Source organism: Montipora capricornis, chromosome 11 (assembly GCF_036669925.1).
Source record: "Montipora capricornis isolate CH-2021 chromosome 11, ASM3666992v2, whole genome shotgun sequence".
In the NCBI taxonomy this organism is placed as follows: domain Eukaryota; kingdom Metazoa; phylum Cnidaria; class Anthozoa; order Scleractinia; family Acroporidae; genus Montipora; species Montipora capricornis.
The window spans coordinates 27,856,173-27,876,172 of record NC_090893.1 but is presented as its reverse complement, the minus strand read 5'-3'; the positions used below and the strand labels follow the sequence as shown (position 1 = coordinate 27,876,172).

The window sequence follows — 20,000 nt, the reverse complement described above, 5'->3', positions numbered from 1 at the left end:
ACAACCAATAAGGGATACAAGCAAGAAAGTCCACCGTGTGATGATAATGTACACACGACATCCAATCAATAACAATTAAACGTTTGACTGGGAGATTTGAAAAATGAATGAAAATGTCTTTAGTAGAAATGTTTAAATGGGCAACGGAAGCATTCACCTGGCACGATAAGAATGCCAGGGACCTTGTTTCCACTGTCGGGCTTGTCTGCCTGTCTTGTAGACGAACTATAAGAGCTTGTCAATGATTAAAGAAAACTGCAACTGTCGATTTCTTCAAAACAGGTCATGACGAATTGCCTATCGTCACATGTTACCTTGTCACCGGTCTGTCCTTGTTCCTTGTAGTATCGGAAGTTAACTCCACCGTTACTGTATTGCAGTTTGTACTTTGTAACCCACTGGTTAGCCTGATTCCTTCCTTGGGAAGCTACAGCTCCCACTTTAAAGTCCAATCTTCGCAGATCAATCTGCAACCATTGATTCTTATCGTTTTTCTTTGCAGATCAGGCACCTTGCTTTAATCCTGACTTTTGGAAGTTAAGTCTTCCCTGGATGGCGGCGTGATTTAGATCCCACTCAGAAGACGCTTGTATTTGCGCATCTTTGATTGCACCAAATTCCATGCCAAGAGGTTGTTGACATTCTGGTTTTTAAATTGAAAAAAAATGTTGGGATCAGAAGCCCTCTTTGCATGTCCATATTCGTTAACAATAACAGAGCCACTTCGCAACAACCTTTAGTAAGAATGCCACTAGTTTTAAAATATATATCAACACATAGACAGCACATGAATAGTGGAAAGCTTACATTGTTTATTAAATGGAATTAACTTCTCTCTCTTTACAGCAACTAAGCAAAACAGGTGATTATTTTATTTTAAAAATATCCATATCATGGAAATAAATTGAATTGAAGTCGCCAGTTCCAACTAAAATCAAAATGACTTAAAGAGCGAACAATTTGCCTATTCTTCCTTAAAGCTTTATTCTACTGATCAAATAAATTAACATTGTTTGCCCAAGTGCCACCTTGAACGTCATCTTTACATGCAATAAATGAGCAGGTAGGCTTTCTTTTGGTTTGGATTGGTCTTGTCGGTTTTTGTTGTTGTAGACACCCATTTAAAAGAAACATTGCATCAGGAACTTTGAGCCTCAATGTTTTTAGTTACAGAGAGGGGAATTTCCCAGAGCGGAATGTGTCCTACGTGTATGTTCCTAAGATCATTTCTTTATGGAACAGCATGCTAAAGACGAAAACTCTGGCTTTTAACCCTTATTCAGACTTGTACAAGGGCCTAAAACAAGGAGAGAAATCTGGAAACATACAAATGCCTGTATTCATGGGCTGTCGGTACTGTTTGGACATTAAGTATAATGTAGCTTTGTAAATAGAGTACTTTTTGCATTTGATTTTTGCATTTATTTCTATTTATATATTAATCTTATTTAGAGGCATACTTATTTAAATAGCCCACTATTATTATTATATTTGAATGTAACTCAAGATATGTAATTTTATCTTTTGAAGAATAAAGACACATTAGTAGAAGAATGTGTTGTCATCGCCAATGTACTGCAGCTTGTACATTGTTACCCACTGCGGGTGATCATGTCTACCTTGGGACACAACGCATGTCACTCTTAGTCTCGAATATACTGGCAATAAAATCTGGAACCACTGATTGCCACCTTACATATCTCCTTGCCGATCACAAATCTGCTTTGGTAGTCGATTCAAACAAAATTGTCTACCCTGTAAGGCTACGGGATTTAGATGTCACTCTGAAGAGGCACTCATTGATGTCATCGCACTAATTTGCACAGCTAGGGCACTCTGGCAATTGCAGCTGAGTGTCTGTGTAACTCATTTACCTTTACGTGGGATGCCACAGGCAGACTACGCCTGAAATCCAACCGTCTTAGCCTTAACCGAAGTTGCACGAAGTTGCTACCCACGTGCTTGTTCTCATCTTAAAAGTTGACTTTTTAATAATAATAATAATAATAATAATAATAATAATAATAATAATAATAACGGTTTATTCACAGTATATCCACATAAAAGGATGTGGCTCTTCATCTGTGAAGGCCTAAAATACTAATTTTAACATCTCATGAATATCTACAATCTATAATAAAATCTACACTTGAATGTAACAGTAACTAGGGTTACTGCTTAGATAGCTGGCCTTATAGCTTACTTCATTTCAAAAATAAAAGAGAAGCGATTTGGTAGTATTTAAAAACGTTTTCCCACCTCAACCTTGTTCGTAATCTACTTTATTTACCCTTTTACTTTGGGGTTTTTTCTATTAATTTAGCCTGCACTAAGGCCATTTAAAAAGATAATCAAAAATCAGGTTCGGGAAAGCATAAATGGGAATCAGTGCAGCCAAAAACTATATTTTAAACTAGGACACCATGGATATCAAGTGGTGGGACAATACTTATCTTCAGCTAATCATCGCATATAAACCATCACCTTTGTATGCACCAAAATGTTCAGCTTTCTAGATAACTGCCATTTTTTTCTTCCAAAGTGACCCTTAAAGATTTTTGAGGTATAACTCCACTTAACTTTGGATTAATTCATCTTTTAATTTAATTTATTGTAGACTGGATGGAAAAAGTTTAAAAAATTACACAGCAAAATTAATGCCATCTTGCGTAGAAACAATGTTACAGTTGTCAGAAAATACCCTTGTTTCACCCTCCTTTATAGACCCTTGAGTGAGATCCACAGACTTGCCACTGGTATGGGTAAGGATAGTCTCCCCACATTCCAAGGTTGTTTCCTCACAAAGGTGGCAATTATCAATAAATGCCACAATCAAGTCAATTCTTTGGGTTAAAGGGTATCATATCGTTCTATGCTTGACAAGCCAATGAAGTTCACAATGTCAGTTTTGCAGCGAGAGCATAAAATTATTTTCTCATTTGGGTGAATAAAAAATAGTTTTAGCCGAGGGAAAACGTCTTTGTTTGAAAGAAAACTATTTTAAGTCATTTTCTGGACAGGAACTCTGAAAGAATTTTGATGACACCCTTATCCATTTCTTTTTCACATTATAATACTTTTCATTTCGCGCGGTGTCGCCCAAGTATGTTATCAAAAATGTTGCCTTCGTTTTCGCAGTAGAAATATGCAGTTCTTTTCACGTACAAATTATACAGCTTTGATATATCATTGTTGAGTTAAGTTTTGTACAGAGAAACTGGAAAATGCTTGCAGAAAATTGCTAACATTTTAAGAATAAACAGAGCGTTTTCGTGCCCAACGTGGCTATTTTCAATCCTGGAAAGAAATTTGATTCAGGCAGATTTTGATCACATGCTAGCTGGCAACCAATTCATGCAATCAACAAAACAATGCTCCAAATTGTAATTTTCGTCAAGCTTTATCTTCACCTTCATCTTCACTTGATTACCCTTGAGCCTAAAATTTACCCTTTCTTCTCAAAATCATTATCAAAAATTTAGTCAGACAACGGCTTGCCTGGGCTCTTGCCCATAGGGCAAGTAAGGGGAGAAAGTTACTTGCCCTGGATGACCAGACGGGGGTTTTTTCAAGCCCTGTATACTGTTCATTTGTCACACCTATTTTTAAGTTGCTGCTGTTTAATTTTCCTATTGCACATATTGGAGTACAAAATTATTAATAAACTGCAATGGTAGCTTCGCAGCAATTAAAATGGCTCTTGACATAATTTTCAGTTCAAAGTACTAAACTAAAACACTGTTTTGCAAGTTTGGCAAGTTCACAGCAAACGAAATGACCTTTGAGATAATTTTCACTGTAATTCAATTTAGGTTTCATCGGTTCTCTTTGCTCTCCTTGCGCTTAATCTAAGGTGTGAGATACACCCTGAATAGAACAATTTCTCAATCAATAATTCACACCTATTAATATTTTCTGTCCTTATCTATTACCACAAAACACCTACAAAGAAGCGAACACCATAAGAAAATTATAGTTTAAAATTTTACCAAGCAAATTTCAGTTGAGTGAAATGTATTTATTTAGGTGAAACAGGAACAATCATTAAAGTGGTACTCTGATCAAATTTTTACCGCTTGATTTTTTGAGTGTATCACATAGAATTCCATAAAAGAACAAAAACGCCATTTACCGTTTGCAAATATCTGCGTTGGTTCCGGAGATATTTAAGTTTGAAAAATGGGTAAAATATGCAAATGAGATGACTGATGATGTCATATACTCAACCCAATATTATATTGAGTATATAAATAGAGCTAACTTGGCCAATTTGCAGCGCAGACCATTGAAACTTGGTAGTCTAATAGTTCTACAGGAAACACACCCATGGCTATAAAAAAATTTGTTCCCATGGCAACTCACTCTTTTCCAGTCCCCACCCACTTGATTTCAATGTGTTAGTGATTTTCAGTTTGAAAAATGTTAAACTAGGCCACAAACTCAAGCTAATATATCTATATGCTTCTGGATCATGGACATGAAGAGCTGTTAGCAATTATCACAATGGAATGCAAAAGGTGGCCAGGAAAGCTTTTACTATGGGGGAGGTCTGGAGCCCATTATGATGCCATGGTAACGGAACTGTTAAGCTCATATTGTGGAGAACATTTAGTAGAATCTTACTGCAAAAAATCAAAAATTTCTGATACAAATTGGCTGAGATATCTCTTTTCATCATATTTGAACAAACTTGTGTTGAGTATATGACGTCATCACTTGGCTAATTTGCATAATTTAAAAACTCGAATATCTCTGGAACGAAAAGAGATATTTGAAAAAAGTAAACAGCATTTTTCTTCTCATGCAGACTACTTGTTTATGTTTCAAAATGGCTTAGATAGGAAAGATGCGATTTTGGTCAGAGTACCCCTTTAAACATTGTACATGTACTTCAATAATACAAAGCCTAATTTTAATACCAGTTATTTATGTTACAAGATCAATGGCTTCCGGTGCTCCTATCTCTCGTTCAAAAGCACATTTGCCACACAATTTTCAAGGGCTCTGCATACACGTGAATCGAGTTTGTTCATGATATCATACAGCATGCGTGACTTTCAACGACATTACCAATGTTTCCAACTTTTCTCCGTGACTTTGTCAGTCACTAGGTTAAGCTATCGTGATGGAAATAGGATCATTCGATTTGGCATAAAAAAACTCTACACACAATTCAAATTTCACCAGACTACGAAAGGTTTTAAGACTTCACGGAATTGCCTTAATGTCGTCAATTATGGCAGTTTTGGCTGCTGATCACCGAGACGCATGATGCCTTATTCCAAAGGTTATCTCTTCATTTGCCTGATCGCCACCAAATTTGCAAAGATGATTGAACTTTAGGAAAAACAAATTTGTTCCAACAAATTGGAAACCAAGATGTCCACAGATTAAGAAATATTTTACCAATCATAGGACGCGAGTCAGTCAGTTAAGTTTATACAACTCTCTACGAGTACCTGACAGACGAAACGCCACGGGCTTACGCGTTTAACGCATATCAGTCAATAACCAAAATTACGGGCTTTTGAATGACGTACACTTGCCAATACATACATGTAGTAAAAAGAGCAAATATTCGTCGCTAAAAGTGAATGAGCGTAAAGACTATTGATAAAAGTTAGTATCATATTGTAGCCGCACTTGCTAGGGCAGCTGGCAATAAAGCACAACTCTTGTTTGTTTACTCGCAAGAACATTCTGAAAACATACATTATCATCATCAGGGTTGTTATAAGTTTTGAAGCAGGTGTTGCACTCAAGATTTCACCCATAACATGTAAATACGTGGCCAAAGGCCATGTAAAGGAAAACCCGAAGGGCCTGAGCCCCTACTGCCTAGGGGAGTCTGGGGGCATGTTCCACCAGAAAATTCTTCAAATTAGACCCTCGGAAATGCATTTTCCAGCCCTCTGAGGTGCAATCAATCAAAAAGTGATGAAAAGATAAACTTCACAATGAATAAATATATTTACTAACCATGTGGAAATGGTCATGCATCACAGAACCTTGAAAAATGGTCAGTGGAATCCCATTTATATCAAGTACGGTGCATTGATAATGATTTTGTTACTGAAAATGGCGTCGGAATCCAACAACGATCGATCAGGGGTGTTCTCCAAAGGTTTCTTACAGAAAATGTTTGGATTTTTACAAAAAACACGTCTTAGAATCAGGAACACAAACAACACAAGGCAGTAATTATATTTTCTGTAGAAGGTAAATGTTTATAAATAAATCTTAATTTGTTTTGCGCCATGAATATTCATTCTGCAGCAACCATCACCCGTAACATTGACTGGGCTCAGCCGTAACAGGTGTTATGGGTTACGGCCCCTAATGACAGCCCTGATCATTATAACCATGCCTTGTGCAATGAATGTACAGAACAGCCTTTGCCCCTCAAAAAATAAAGTTGCTTGTAACAAAATGATAATAAAAAACTGAAATTACTTATCTTTCCCATCCAGATACAGAAATCAGGAGTTTGGTTGCAGCCTCGAAGTCGATGGTTTCATAAGGAAGCATTTAATCGTAAAGAATTAAGATAAATCGCTTTTGTCCAATAATCTGTCCCTTTTGACAGTTTTAATGTCACGTGACTGGACATCGGGTCAGGACATAAAGTTTGAGCTATAACAATGTGGTAAGCCATTGAATGGCATATCAGAAAAATGCTAGCCTTTTCAAAAGAGATTCATCCAAACTGAACGAACTTTATAGAACGTTTAATAACAATGGCATCTGATGACAGCCTGTTTACATGTATATTGAAAGACACTTCACTACTTAAGGAAAGCGAGCGAGTCATAGGAGATGGAGCTGGTAGCGTCAGTCTGCTAACACACCACAACTACATGTCGGTTTTAAGAACTGTACACAAAATAAAATTGAAAAGAGCAATAAAATACATGTACATTGTATGATACAAATACGTATCTAAGTATTATCATTTTAATGTTACAAATTATGAAAAGGCAATTTTGGCCATAGGCCTTTGATAAATGATAATACCGGTAATTGAGTTTCTTTTATTAATACTATATTTAGAAACGTTGATTCTTTGTTTAGTTATATGTGTGTCTGGTATAGTTTCATCAATTTGTGCCTTGGAGTTACTAAAAACTACCAATTTTCATTTCGAGAAATTTAATGCCAATGCTAACACACTAGCATATTTGATGGCTTTATAGGTTGCTAGGTGACATATTGAGTCAAAATAATTACAGACATCATACCACATACAAGACCATAATTAGAAGATACAGAACGGTCAATTGAATTTAGGCCCAGTCCACACGTACATGTATCCCGCAAATTCGCTGGCAAATCCAGAACTTTTGGAATACGCTCTCCAGAATGGGTACTTTTCAATCTGCTATGAATAAGGAACCATGTGGACACTAAATCTGGAAATTTTATCCGGATGACGTAGCAAGATTGAGCTCAGTTCCTTACCATGAAATCAATTCTCAAGATGACTGCCGAGGGCAATATTATATTGCTGTAAATTTAGCACATAAGATTATATTCATATAGAGTTATGCACTCTATAAGTTTATTATTATTTCTTTACTTCTTGGACTTATTTCAAGTATTATCACACGTGCAGTTAAACATAGCTATGAACACAGTACACTTCAATAATTATGCCTTGCTATTCCTCGAGGAGTCCTGAGTACTAGAGTGAATCCAGATATGTGTGGACAGGCAAATTCAATTTGAATACACTACGTGTGGATGGGAATAATTTTTGATCCAGAAAGCTAAAGTTGCGAATTTAAAAATATCCAGATATGTGCGGATGGGGCCTTATTAAACATCCATTCAGTGGCCATCAAATATTCATTCAATATTTTGAATTCACAAATCCCATAATACAGTTCATTTTGGGGGGGGTTGTTTGCATTAAAACAATGGATATCCAATTCACTGAAGCATGATACGGTCCCAAGGGTAATTAACTTGTATTGTTTTTAGATAAAGAACCTCCAAAAATGTATTGCATTATAGGATGGGCCACAATGGAGGCAGATTTGATCACTTTAATCGTTGAATTGGTTACTAAAAATTCAATTGTTCAAGCAGCATGATTGTTGACCTCATGTGATAATGATGTACAGGTAGATTCAGGTCAGAAATTAGAAAAAAAGGTTATCGCTCATGGGCACTTTAAGGTTGGTTTAATGAAGCAGAGACGCATGATAGGTTCAATTAACTTACCACAGAGAAAGTGGTCCAGCTGTGCCGTCATTAAGACAATAAACAAGAAAAGAACAATTTTCATCCTTGAAACATTCAGTTCCTGTAACCTGTAAAGGGAAAATAATGTTACTTTAACTGAACCCTGGTAAGTTTAGTAAGTCTGAACCCTGGTAAGTTAGGATATGCTGTAAGACTAAAAATAAAGGGTTTCTTTCAATCCTAATCCAGCATGCAGGATTTTAGAATGTTTACAGACACTGAAACAACCTGCGATTAAGTCATAAAAATTCCTTGTGAAGTCTGCTGTATTTTCAATTTTATCACTATTTTTTTGCCCCACATGCTACCTGATTTGATGTGAACATCTTAATTTATTTTAAGCATAATTAAAACAATGCTGTGTAGGAATTTTCAGCAGATAATTAAAAATCTCACTTAACCTCTGCTTTATCCGCTAGGATTACAAACTTCAAGTTGCCAACACTGAGCCCACTCTCTGCTTCGGGTCCTCCCCTCCCATTCTACTTTTGAGTCAACTGAAGCGGATTTCAGTTCACCACTAAGTGTCGCGTAGAGTTGTTCAAGGTACATATATATGCCACTTAACCAATTCCCCCATAAAGTGCAGGCCACAATTGAGTAGTATTAAAATTGTTTGGCATTACAGTGTATACAGGGTAAAATCTGAAAGTCTTACTCTCAGGAGGGAAGGGGCTAAACATACGGGGGAAGATAGAAAAGTGGGCCAAGTAGCAAAGGCAATAAGTGGTATGGTGTCTCATTGACAATAGAAGAAGACTGTAAAGGAAGACTGCAGAGTATGTCAATCGTTAATACCGTAATTACAACGAAACATTTTTTTTCAGTTACTTAGGCACCTCCACCAGGCATGAGCTTTTCGCTCTTATATGAAAGGTAATTATGTTTAAAATATAGTACCAGCCCAGCACATTGTATGCCTGCTTCTTGAAGGCCGAGTTGGGCGTCAGGATTTATTTTGATTCGTATTATACATTATGCGGTTGTAATTTTAAAGAGTGCCAATGAAATCTCACAGAGCTACTTTTGAATTTTTTTTTCTTTACGAAAAGTAGTTTATGGAGAGGTGGCATCACTTTTGTCTGATTTTGGAACCCAGGGTCGTATTTGCTTCAAGATTTTATCTCTGAGTAAACTAGGAAATTGCCTATGGCACTCTCAGGTACAGAAGCTGATAACTCTCAGAGCCTTTCCACGCACTGTGCCTTCAACAGTTACATCTTGCACATGACATTACATTACATATAGTTTCACACTAGCAACGATATGGAATACCTTTTAACTTGGATTAGCTCGTAGAACCCACCTCCTTTCAGTTTTTAGTTGCTTGAAACTTTCGAGATGCTTGAAACGCGGCGGCGGCGGCAAAGAAAGTAAACTGACGTGGCCAAGGTTTCGATTGAAACATCAACAGTACTTGTTTTTTCACGCTGGGGATTTTTTAATGAGATCGTCCGCATTTTTGGGGGGGGACGCCATGTTGGCTGGGAGAGCCAGCGAGTCGTGCGACCCATGCATGCAGGTCTTGCATTTTACAGTAATTCTAAGCACCGATTTCAAATAGCGCTGATAAACAGTACTTTTGGCGCAATTACATAAAATCCGTCCACTGAGAAACGTTAATGGCGGAAAGCGGCGTTTCGTTTGCCCTTTTCGCGGGGCCATCTCATCTGAGTGAAACTCCTCGCTTAGTGTGATCTGCAAGGGAAATCACATACCAACGAACACTTCGGTGGAAAATCCAGCACAGTTAAGCGAGATAAGGTCTAGAAAAGTCAAAATTTGAGGCAAACAAAACGAAATATAAAAATTCTGAATCGGAAAAGTTCTTTAATACCAAACCATGTAGACATTCGTGGCTGACATGTTCCGTCTCTTGGAACTTAGGATCACCAGCACTATTCCCGTTTGGATGGCGATTCTTCAGCGATTTCTGAGAAATACAAGCAGACAAGGTTAATTTGGGAACAGAAATCAACGCAACTAAATGTGGCTCAGCCAGGAATCGAACCTGGGTCTCCAGATTACCGGTCGGATGCCTTAACCACGCGCACTAGGTCACTGAACCAACCACAATGACAACACAGACAACACGTACACAACTGTGGCTTCATAACGGCTAGGTCCGAGGAGGGCAATTTCACGCACTTTCTTCAATCAGGATCACGTCACTACTCCCCGGTCGATCAGCCAAATTTCAAGGACGTTCGCGCCAAAAACGTTCCAACGTACAGATTTTTTTAAAACTTGCCAAGCAGAAAGGTACAGTATGTTGCCCAGTTTCCGGCCACTTTAGTTTGTAATCGCCCTGACGTCTTGTTTATGCACGGAAACTTTCTCGTTTTTCTACAAGAGACAGTTCATTTACTTACCTTTAAAATGTACGGAGATCGGCTTCCCACCTCAAGTACTGAAGAAATTATGCCGTTTGTTGCAAAACTATTTAGTTGCCCAGTTTCCGGCCAGCGAGTCCAGTTTCCGGGCATCAATAGAAAGCAGATTTTCATTCAATCCGCTCGACTAAATGCACAGGGTCCAGAGGAGATATGTTTGTCGTTAGAACATCAAAACCCGTCGAAAACATCTGAAATAATCGGTTATTTTGATCGCGTTGACGATCGGGTTTCGTTTCGTTAAACATTCTGTATACCGCAAACCAAGAGACTGAGGGCTCGCAAGATCGGCTTAAAGTATAGATCGTTTTCACTGTCACGCAATAAAAAAATAAGTCGAAAACCATCCAGTGGAAAAAGTCAAGAATTCGTGATGTTGTAGAAGATAACTGAAGAAGACACTTCTCCAAGTTTTAGGCCCGTGCGTTTCCCCAAACTTCAGATATTCGTCGAAATGTTTCGCAGAAATTTACAGAGCCCAGTATGCAAACGCCATGTTGGTGCACATCTGTGGTGCACCAATATGGCGGCCGGAAAATAGTGTCAACATCTGTTACTTACTTTGGCTATCTAGGCGAGTGATCATCTGTTCTGAACAGACAGCTATTTACTTAAGCACTTTTCCTAATGCCTTAAGTTCTAAAAAGGCTCAAAACCGTGAGATAAATATATATTTCTCAATAAACTTGATCGTCGCCTCGTGTCACGCACCGCTATAACTCAGAAATTCAAAATGCTCTTGTTTCCAAATGAAGCACGCTGTTGAGCTTTAAAATTGCAAATGGATACAAATTTACCGCCTCTTATGCCTGATGAGGATAAAAACTTTCGTGGCTCTTTAGTTTTGGATTTTAGAAAATGATGACGTCACGTGAAAACGATCTATAGATCGTTTTCACTGTCACGCAATAAAAAAAAAAAACGAAAACCATCCAGTGGAAAAAGTCAAGAATTCGTGATATTGTAGAAGATAAATGAAGAAGACACTTCTCCAAGTTTTAGGCCTGTGCGTTTCCCCAAACTTCAGATATTCGTCGAAATGTTTCGCAGAAATTTACAGAGCCCAGTATGAAAACGCCATGTTGGTGCACATCTGTGGTGCACCAATATGGCGGCCGGAAAATAGTGTCAACATCTGTTACTTACTTTGGCTATCTAGGCGAGTGATCATCTGTACTGAACAGACAGCTATTTACCTAAGCACTTTTCCTAATGCTTTAAATTCTAAAAAGGCTCAAAACCATGAGATAAATATATATTTCTCCATAAACTCGATCGTCGCCGCGTGTCACGCACCGCTATAACTCAGAAATTCAAAATGCTCTGGTTTGCAAACGAAGCACGCTATTGAGCTTTAAAATTGCAAATGGATACAAATTTACCGCCTCTTATGCCTGATGAGGATAAAAACTTTCGTGGCTCTTTAGTTTTGGATTTTAGAAAATGATGACGTCACGTGAAAACGATCTATACTGTAAGCCGATCTTGCGAGCCCTCAGTCTCTTGGTTTGCGGTATACATAATGTGTAACGAAACTGTAATGCGATCGTCAACGTGATCAAAATAACCCATTATTTCAGATGTTTTCGACGGGTTTTGATGTTCTAACGACAAACATATCTCCTCTGGACCCTGTGCTAAATGGACTTCCAAGGCTATCTCGATGTGGCTTAGCGACTGTACTTTATGGGATTAGAGCAAAATGGTTACTTAGGGGTGTATGGTAGGGCATAGATAGCTGCTAACTATGGGTACGGTATAACCTTGACAAAGCCCGCGCGATATTCTCTGGGAAGAGGCACGGGCAATTGACACAGCACACCTGAGTTAATATGTACCTCATTACGCCATGCTTGCTTCAGCTGTGTACATTTCATTAATTTCTCGAGTAGTAAGTTATAAAATTTCATTAATTCAAATAAGTTTTAAACAAGCTATCCGTGAGTGCAGATCAGTGGCCGGAAACTGGCGTAGTATGCGAAAATCTTAGCTAGGATTTAGACTTCTGACGTTCGCAAACAGCTAAGTTCTAGCTTATGATGACAGGTCCCTTAATTACTTTCATCTTCAATGTAAATTCTTTCAAAAAATTATCAAGCTCCGTGAACTATTTTCTATTAAACGAGTTATTTATTTACGTACGGTAGCTTCGCTGTGCAGTGAAAAGGCCAAAAATTAGCCGGTAAGATTTTACTCACCTGACCAAAATCCCTTCTTGTTCGCTCGTTTCTCAACCAAAAAGCCCGTCTAAACCATCAGTTGATAGCGGAGATGTTCGTTTTTTTCCGACGGATCGCTTCGGTGGACGAAGACTTAAAATCCCATCGAAAAAAACCGAGTTTTCCTTTTTTTGGCCGGAAACTGGTACCGGCCGGAAACTGGGCAACACACTGTAATGATCCACTTTTGCAAAAAAGGCAAAAAGAATGGGGGGTCACGATGCTCGTTTTCGAGATCATGAGGTGCACTTTTAGAAGATTGCGTTACTTTAAGACTATCTTAGCTTACAACTGTCAGCAATAAAAAAGCTACCTTAGTGAAATTTAGATCCGGTAAACGTACCCAATTCAACATAACTAATATAACTAAATTAACCCTTGCAGCTGATGTCTTTTTCTGAGGTGAAATAGACCTTGAAAAACGATACGTATTAATCTAAGAAAGAAAACTTCGATCGCACGAGAGCATAAAAGGCGAAATATTTGTAACTTCTCACGTACAGATTTTTTTTGTTTTTTGTTAAAATAGACAAAATCAGGAAAGGAAGTGATCTACAGAAAGAAAAATGGGGGTCACCGAGCATTCAAGAGAGTAAAATCGCTGCGAAGTTCTCAAATCGATCGTCTATTCGCACTGTCACGCCGTTGCGTGACATTTCCGAGAAGAACTGGGTCCACAGCTATACCATGCTGTACCATTCTTGTGGAAAATGTTTTGCGCCTTTTGCATCGTGTTTACCTTCGTGGTATGCGATGCATGACGTGTGCGTGACATACGCGAACGTCCTTAAGTACAGTAAGGTAGGGAGGGGTGGGGGGGGGGGATATATAAGCAACTGATTGCCTTAATTAATAGTAGATTGAGGAGAGGAATCTGGACAACTGATTGCATGAGTGACAATGTGATTCGGCCGGGAATTGAACCCGGGTCTCCAGATTACTAGTCGGATGCCTTAACAACAATGAATAACAAACGGGTTACATAAGAAATTCAAAGAAAACAATAGGAATCCCCAAAGGGGGCCCCTGAACACTGAAATGAATGTATTTATCATGGGTTACGTAACCTTTTCTTTGGGGTGTTACCACTGGGTATTTAATTTTCCGCATTTCCCGTTCTTTTAGTTCGCACACGGCTCGTGTTGACACACCCCAATTGAGGTTGCTTGTTACATGATAAATGTTTTATATTCGTTTGAGCGGGGTAGCGAATTAGAATATAAATGTATTTATCATGAGTTACGTAACCTTTTCTTTGGGGTGTTACATGGTATGCTGTTTTTTGTCGCTTCATTAGCGGCAGGCTATATATATTCGAGTTGTCCTCATTTATATTCATTCGCGTCCTACGACCGTCCCTACGCCCTCAAAATTATGTCCGACGTTGAAGACGTTATTCCAGCGAACACAGATTTTTCTAGCAGCGGCCTTTTGCCGTCTTCGCTTCCTAAATCAACCTTCGTCTCAATCTCTCGAAGCTTCAGTACCATTCCAGTCTTCAGAATCCAGTGATATAGCGTCCGCGTTCTCTCTATTTAAGGATTATTTCGACAAAAAGTTGGGCGCCTTGAAGCGCGATATTCAAGACGAATCGTGCAGCAATACCGATTCTGTGGCCAAAAAGCTTAAAGAAGAATCCAAGATCACGTTTAGATTCGAAGGTAATAAGAAACAGTTTCAATTCAACTCCGACCTCGCAGAAAAGGTGAAGTCGGCGTCAGTTGCTCTCGGGAAGAGAAAATTAGACCTTGTTAAAACTCAATTGGAAGAACTAGACTCTGACATCAAGAAGCGCAACAAACTTATCAGACTGGCAGATAAGTCCGCCGCCGGTTGGGATTTGGTGAACGAGTATTTATCAGACGAGCTGGCTAGCGGGTCCGAGGACGAAAAGCGTATCCGCCGTGCCGAGCAGAGGGCCCTTCGTAAACGCAACCTACGACAACAGAAAGCGAAGCCATCAAAACAAGGTTATTCACAACCCCAATCTTCTACCACAACCACCGCCTTTGCTGACCAACATTCATCATCCTCCAGACCTTTTTCTCGTACTTTTGGCGCTTTCAGAAAACCAAGACCAAGCGATATTTGTTTCGCCTGCGGCCAGCAAGGTCATTGGAGATCTCAGTGTCAAGTTAATCCTCAAACCAGATCTTCGAGCTCGGGGCAGTCCTTTCCTAGTTCTTCTGGTTTTTCGGGCATTGGAGGTAAATAGGACCACAGGATTAAAAGCTTGTTCTCCAAGGTTAGATATTAGCTTTAGTCCATTTATTAGACATGTATCCTTCTTATTTGGAGTATTTCAGGGAAAGGGACTCTATTACTTTAGCCGATTTCGATTACGATCGCAATCTATTTGAATTTAAACAGAATTCCGCATTGCCAGTACTTAAGGGTAGACTTAGGTCCTGTTTAGGTTATTGGCACACTATTGGCGCCAACAGTTTTGTTATCGATACTATTAAATTTGGTTATCGGATTCCATTCATTAGTACACCTTGTCAGGCGCGTTTTTCTAACAATCAGTCAGCTCTTAATAACGCTTCTTTCGTGGAGTCGGCTATCGCTGAATTAGTCCACCCTCACGTCGTCGTTGAGTTACCCTTTATTCCACACGTCGTGAATCCGCTCTCTGTCTCGATACAGTCCTCGGGCAAGAAGAGGCTTATTTTGGACTTACGTCATGTCAATCATTTCGTTTGGAAACAGAAGTTTAGGTGTGAAGATTGGAGAGTTTTATTATCATACGTTAATAAGGGCGACTACCTTTTCAGTTTCGATCTCAAGTCCGGATATCACCATATTGATATTTTTCCGGATCACCAAACTTTTCTAGGTTTCTCCTGGGTTTTTTCTGGTACCGTTCGGTATTTTTGTTTTGCATCACTTCCGTTCGGTCTAAGCTCAGCCCCATATGTCTTTACCAAGTGTCTCAGGCCACTCGTTAAGTTTTGGAGGTCCAACGGGATTAAAATTGTTGCGTTCCTCGACGATGGGTGCGGAAAAGGGGACTCACTGCCTATGGCCAAGGAAAATTCATTGTGTGTGCAATCATCCTTAAGCAGTGCGGGGTTTGTTGCCAATTCCGCCAAATCACTATGGACCCCCACTCAGACGCTTGTTTGGTTGGGTTTAAACTGGGACTTAGTTATCGGTACCATTTCTATTACCGATATACGTATTTGTAAATTCGTTGCTCTGATTGACAAATTTCTCCTATCCGCACCTTATGTTACGGCTCGCGATTGTGCTGTTATCGCAGGTCACGTTATGTCCATGTCGCCAGTTTTGGGCAACCTGACTCGCCTCAAAACCCGTTTCCTTTACAAGGTCATAGAATCCCGCCGTAGTTGGGATTCCCGTTTTAACATCGGGCTTCATAATGATTGCCTCTCTGAAATATTTTTCTGGAAAAACAATATCGTTAGTCTTAATACGAGAGCTATTTTGCCTTATGATGCTCCCCTTTTGTTTAGCTATTCGGATGCTAGCAGCGTCGCCTGCGGGGCAGTTTTGTTGTGGGCACTAACGAGGTGTCCCACCGTATGTGGACTGCTTGCGAAGCAGTTAAGAGCTCTACCTGGAGAGAACTTAAGGCTATACAATTTGCCTTAAGTGCGTTCAAAGACTCGGTTCGGGGTAAGTGTGTAAAGTGGCATTCTGACAGCCAAGGGGCAGTTCGTGTTGTGGAGATAGGGAGTCCTAGTGCAGAATTGCACTCTATTGCGCTTGATGTTTTCTATTTTTGTCGAACTCACAATATCACACTTATTTCCCAGTGGGTTCCCAGGGAACTTAATGCTTGTGCTGACGCGATTAGCCACATTGTAGACTTCGATGATTGGTATACAACCCCCGAGTTCTTTACACACTTGGACCGCCTTTTGGGCCCACATACAGTCGACAGGTTCGCGAATGCAGCCAACGCCCATCTTCCCAGATTCAGTTCTAGGTTTCGCGTACCCGGCACTGAAGCTGTTGACGCTTTTTCAATCTCCTGGTATGGAGAGAATAATTGGCTAGTCCCTCCCGTCCACTGCATTTCTAGGGTGGTTCAACATCTCCTTGTATGCGGTGCGGTTGGTACTTTAGTCGTCCCTTATTGGCCGTCTAACGTGTTTTGGCCTTTCTTGTTCGCAAATGCAATTCATTTTCAACCGTATGTCCTTGAGTACATTCATTTTCCCGACCCCTCAGGGATTTTTGCCCTCGGGTGTTACAAAGATTCACTCATTGGTTCAGATAGGTTTAACAGCGCGGTGTTGGCAGTCAGAATTGGCACTAAGGGGCCTTAGTTTTCTCAAGCCGAGTGGCTTTATGCTGGCCCGTGCGTTTTTAATTCCGCTCGTCGGGTTATTTGTCCTCGTTTCGCATGAAACTAGCTCGCCGAGTGGCTTGTTTACCGTGGTTTTTTGAGTTGGCCCACTCGGCCTTAAATATTTTTCCATCTGGCCAGGGGCAAATTGCTGTATTGACTCCCAGTGCGTGTATTGAGGTATTTTTGCCATATGTTTTTCTTCTTATCCTCGTAGAAGTTCTCAAAGATGCCTTGCAGCCTAATTTTCAACAGGTTGAAGACGGGCGACTCCGGGCACTGGTTCAAGATCTACCCGCAGTTCTTCTTAAATCCAAAGCCGTTAGTACCGCGAGGAAGTATGAAAAGGGGTTCAATACGTGGAGGAAATGGGCCTCTCAGTTTAATGAAATTGTTATATTTCCCGCTTCTAGTGTGCACGTTTCATTGTTCTTTCTTAGCTTGATTCAAGAATCTTCTTCTTGCAGTACTATTGACGAAGTCCATTATGGGCTCAAGTGGGTTCACGATTTGGCAGGTCTACCCGACCCCTGTAATTCCTCGTTAGTGTTACCTTTAATAGAATCTGCTAAGAGGCTTCTCAGTGTCCCTGTTAAAAAGAAAGAGCCGGTGACCCCCGAGGCTATTCAGCTTTTAGTTTCTAAGTATGGATCGTCTTCAGCTAGTTTGTCTGACTTACGTGTGCTTACTTTGTGCCTTTTGGGTTATGCAGGGTTTTTTCGCTTTAACGAGTTGGTTCAGTTACGCAGGTGTGACTTTCAGTTTGAAGATTCTTTTATGAGAGTCTTTGTTCATCGAAGTAAGACTGACGTTTACAGGGACGGGGCTTGGGTTGTTATCGCTAAGACCTTCAAGCATACATGTCCTTATTTATTAGTTCAACGATATTTTGCGCGCAGTACCGGAACCTATAAATTGCGCGGGTCTGTTCCTCTGTCTTATACTAGAGCGCGGGAGATAGTGCTTAGTGCTTTCGATTCCATCGGCCTTCCCAAGCAAGACTATGGTCTCCATAGCCTTAGGGCCGGAGGTGCCTCTGCTGCTGCTAATGCTCGAGTGCCTGACAGATCGTTTAAAAGACACGGCCGTTGGAAATCAGACAAGGCAAAAGACGGTTACATTAAGGATAGTGTTCATTCATTGTTGTCGGTTTCGTTGTCACTGGGTATTTAATTTTCCGCATTTCCCGTTCTTTTAGTTCGCACACGGCTCGTGTTGACACACCCCAATTGAGGTTGCTTGTTACATGATAAATGTTTTATATTCGTTTGAGCGGGGTAGCGAATTAGAATATAAATGTATTTATCATGGGTTACGTAACCTTTTCTTTGGGGTGTTACATGGTATGCTGTTTTTTGTCGCTTCATTAGCGGCAGGCTATATATATTCGAGTTGTCCTCATTTATATTCATTCGCGTCCTACGACCGTCCCTACGCCCTCAAAATTAAATACCCAGTGATCAGGGGCTTCTTTTACACGTAGTTTTTTGCATGCTGCTACACGAAAGGTTTAGCACGTTTTGTATCTTTACTGATTGATTGTTATACGAGCATAGTTTAGATCATTTTGTTGGATTGTTTTTCTTGCTGTAATTTTGTGCATTTCTGAGTTTTCATTCTGTTTATTGTATTGTTTCCATCCATTCTGTTGATGAAGGCATAATAAAGAGGGTCGCACACGGCTCGTGTTGACACACCCCAATTGAGGTTGCTTGTTACATGATAAATGTTTTATATTCGTTTGAGCGGGGTAGCGAATTAGAATATAACCACAATTAACAACTATAACTATCTAGAGCATACATAAGGACTTCTTAAAAAATCAGTGTTAAAAAAACACCTTAAGAAATATGCAACAACTTGCCCTAAGTCCGCTAATGTCAAGTATAGTGGATGCCATTTTTTTGAATGGAATTCTTGTCTTTTATTTAGCCCAAAAGGTGAAAGGGAAAACGACTGCGCACTCCAGTATGCTTCTTTGGCGATGAGTAAATTTTCAGTTTCTCGGACGTACTGTTTTGAATTTGGTCAATACATTGAAATGTAAAGATAAGGGCTCTCGCTTCGCTTTGATCAATTCCAATAAATACGATAATAAAATTCTCGGCCAACTTAACAACCCATTGCATTATAAAGTCTTAGAATCAGATCCTACCACCGAGCATTTAGGCTTAGTGGAGCAGTGGTGTTCTAAATGGTTGCAAAGGAGGGAGATTTCACCTCAGATCGCCTCTTGGATTGTTAACAGAAAGGCTAAGCCCGGGGTCGCTTTTGGAAACATTAAAACGCATAAGAAGGACAACCCCCTTAGACTCATTACTTCCTGCTGTGGAACGGCTATTGAAAACCTTTCAGCCTTCACTGAATTCTATCTACAACCATTAGCAGGAAAGCAACCATCTTTCATTAAGGACACCACAGACCTGCTTAACAGGATACAGAAACGTAATGAACAAGGCCCATTTCCTGATCATGGGGCACCCTCCTAGTTTCTTGGGACGTAGTTTCTATGTTCCCAAATATCGATAATGAATTAGGATTAGGAGCAGTCAGTAGAGCACTAGATACGAGGGAACAATTGCTACCATCAACTGATTGTATTCTGGAAGCTGTAGAGATTTGCCTTAAAAGCAATCAGTCGGTTTCCAATGAGAAGTTTTATCTACAAGTACATGGTACGGCTATGGGACCCAAAAATGCCTGTGGTTATGCGGACATAGCCATGGGGGAGATAGACCACAAGGCTAAGCATTGTGGCCCTATCAAGCCCTCACAATGGTGGAGATATCGTGATGATATCTTTGACCTTTGGCAACAGGGCCCTGCTGC

The 20,000-nt window shown here is 39.9% G+C and overlaps 1 long non-coding RNA gene and 1 pseudogene across 1 annotated transcript; both read right to left on the bottom strand.

The window, feature by feature from the left end:
• Window positions 1-9,688, bottom strand: part of LOC138023295 (lactadherin-like) — a 28,114-nt pseudogene extending 18,426 nt beyond the window's left edge.
• A 160-nt stretch (window positions 9,689-9,848) lies between these two features.
• LOC138023822 (uncharacterized) lies at window positions 9,849-10,820 on the bottom strand. The gene is made up of 3 exons (XR_011126794.1): window positions 10,617-10,820; window positions 10,082-10,177; window positions 9,849-9,942 (listed from the first exon to the last, which is right to left on the bottom strand). It is a non-coding gene; the product is annotated as an uncharacterized lncRNA (long non-coding RNA).
• Between the last annotated feature and the right edge of the window lie 9,180 nt (window positions 10,821-20,000).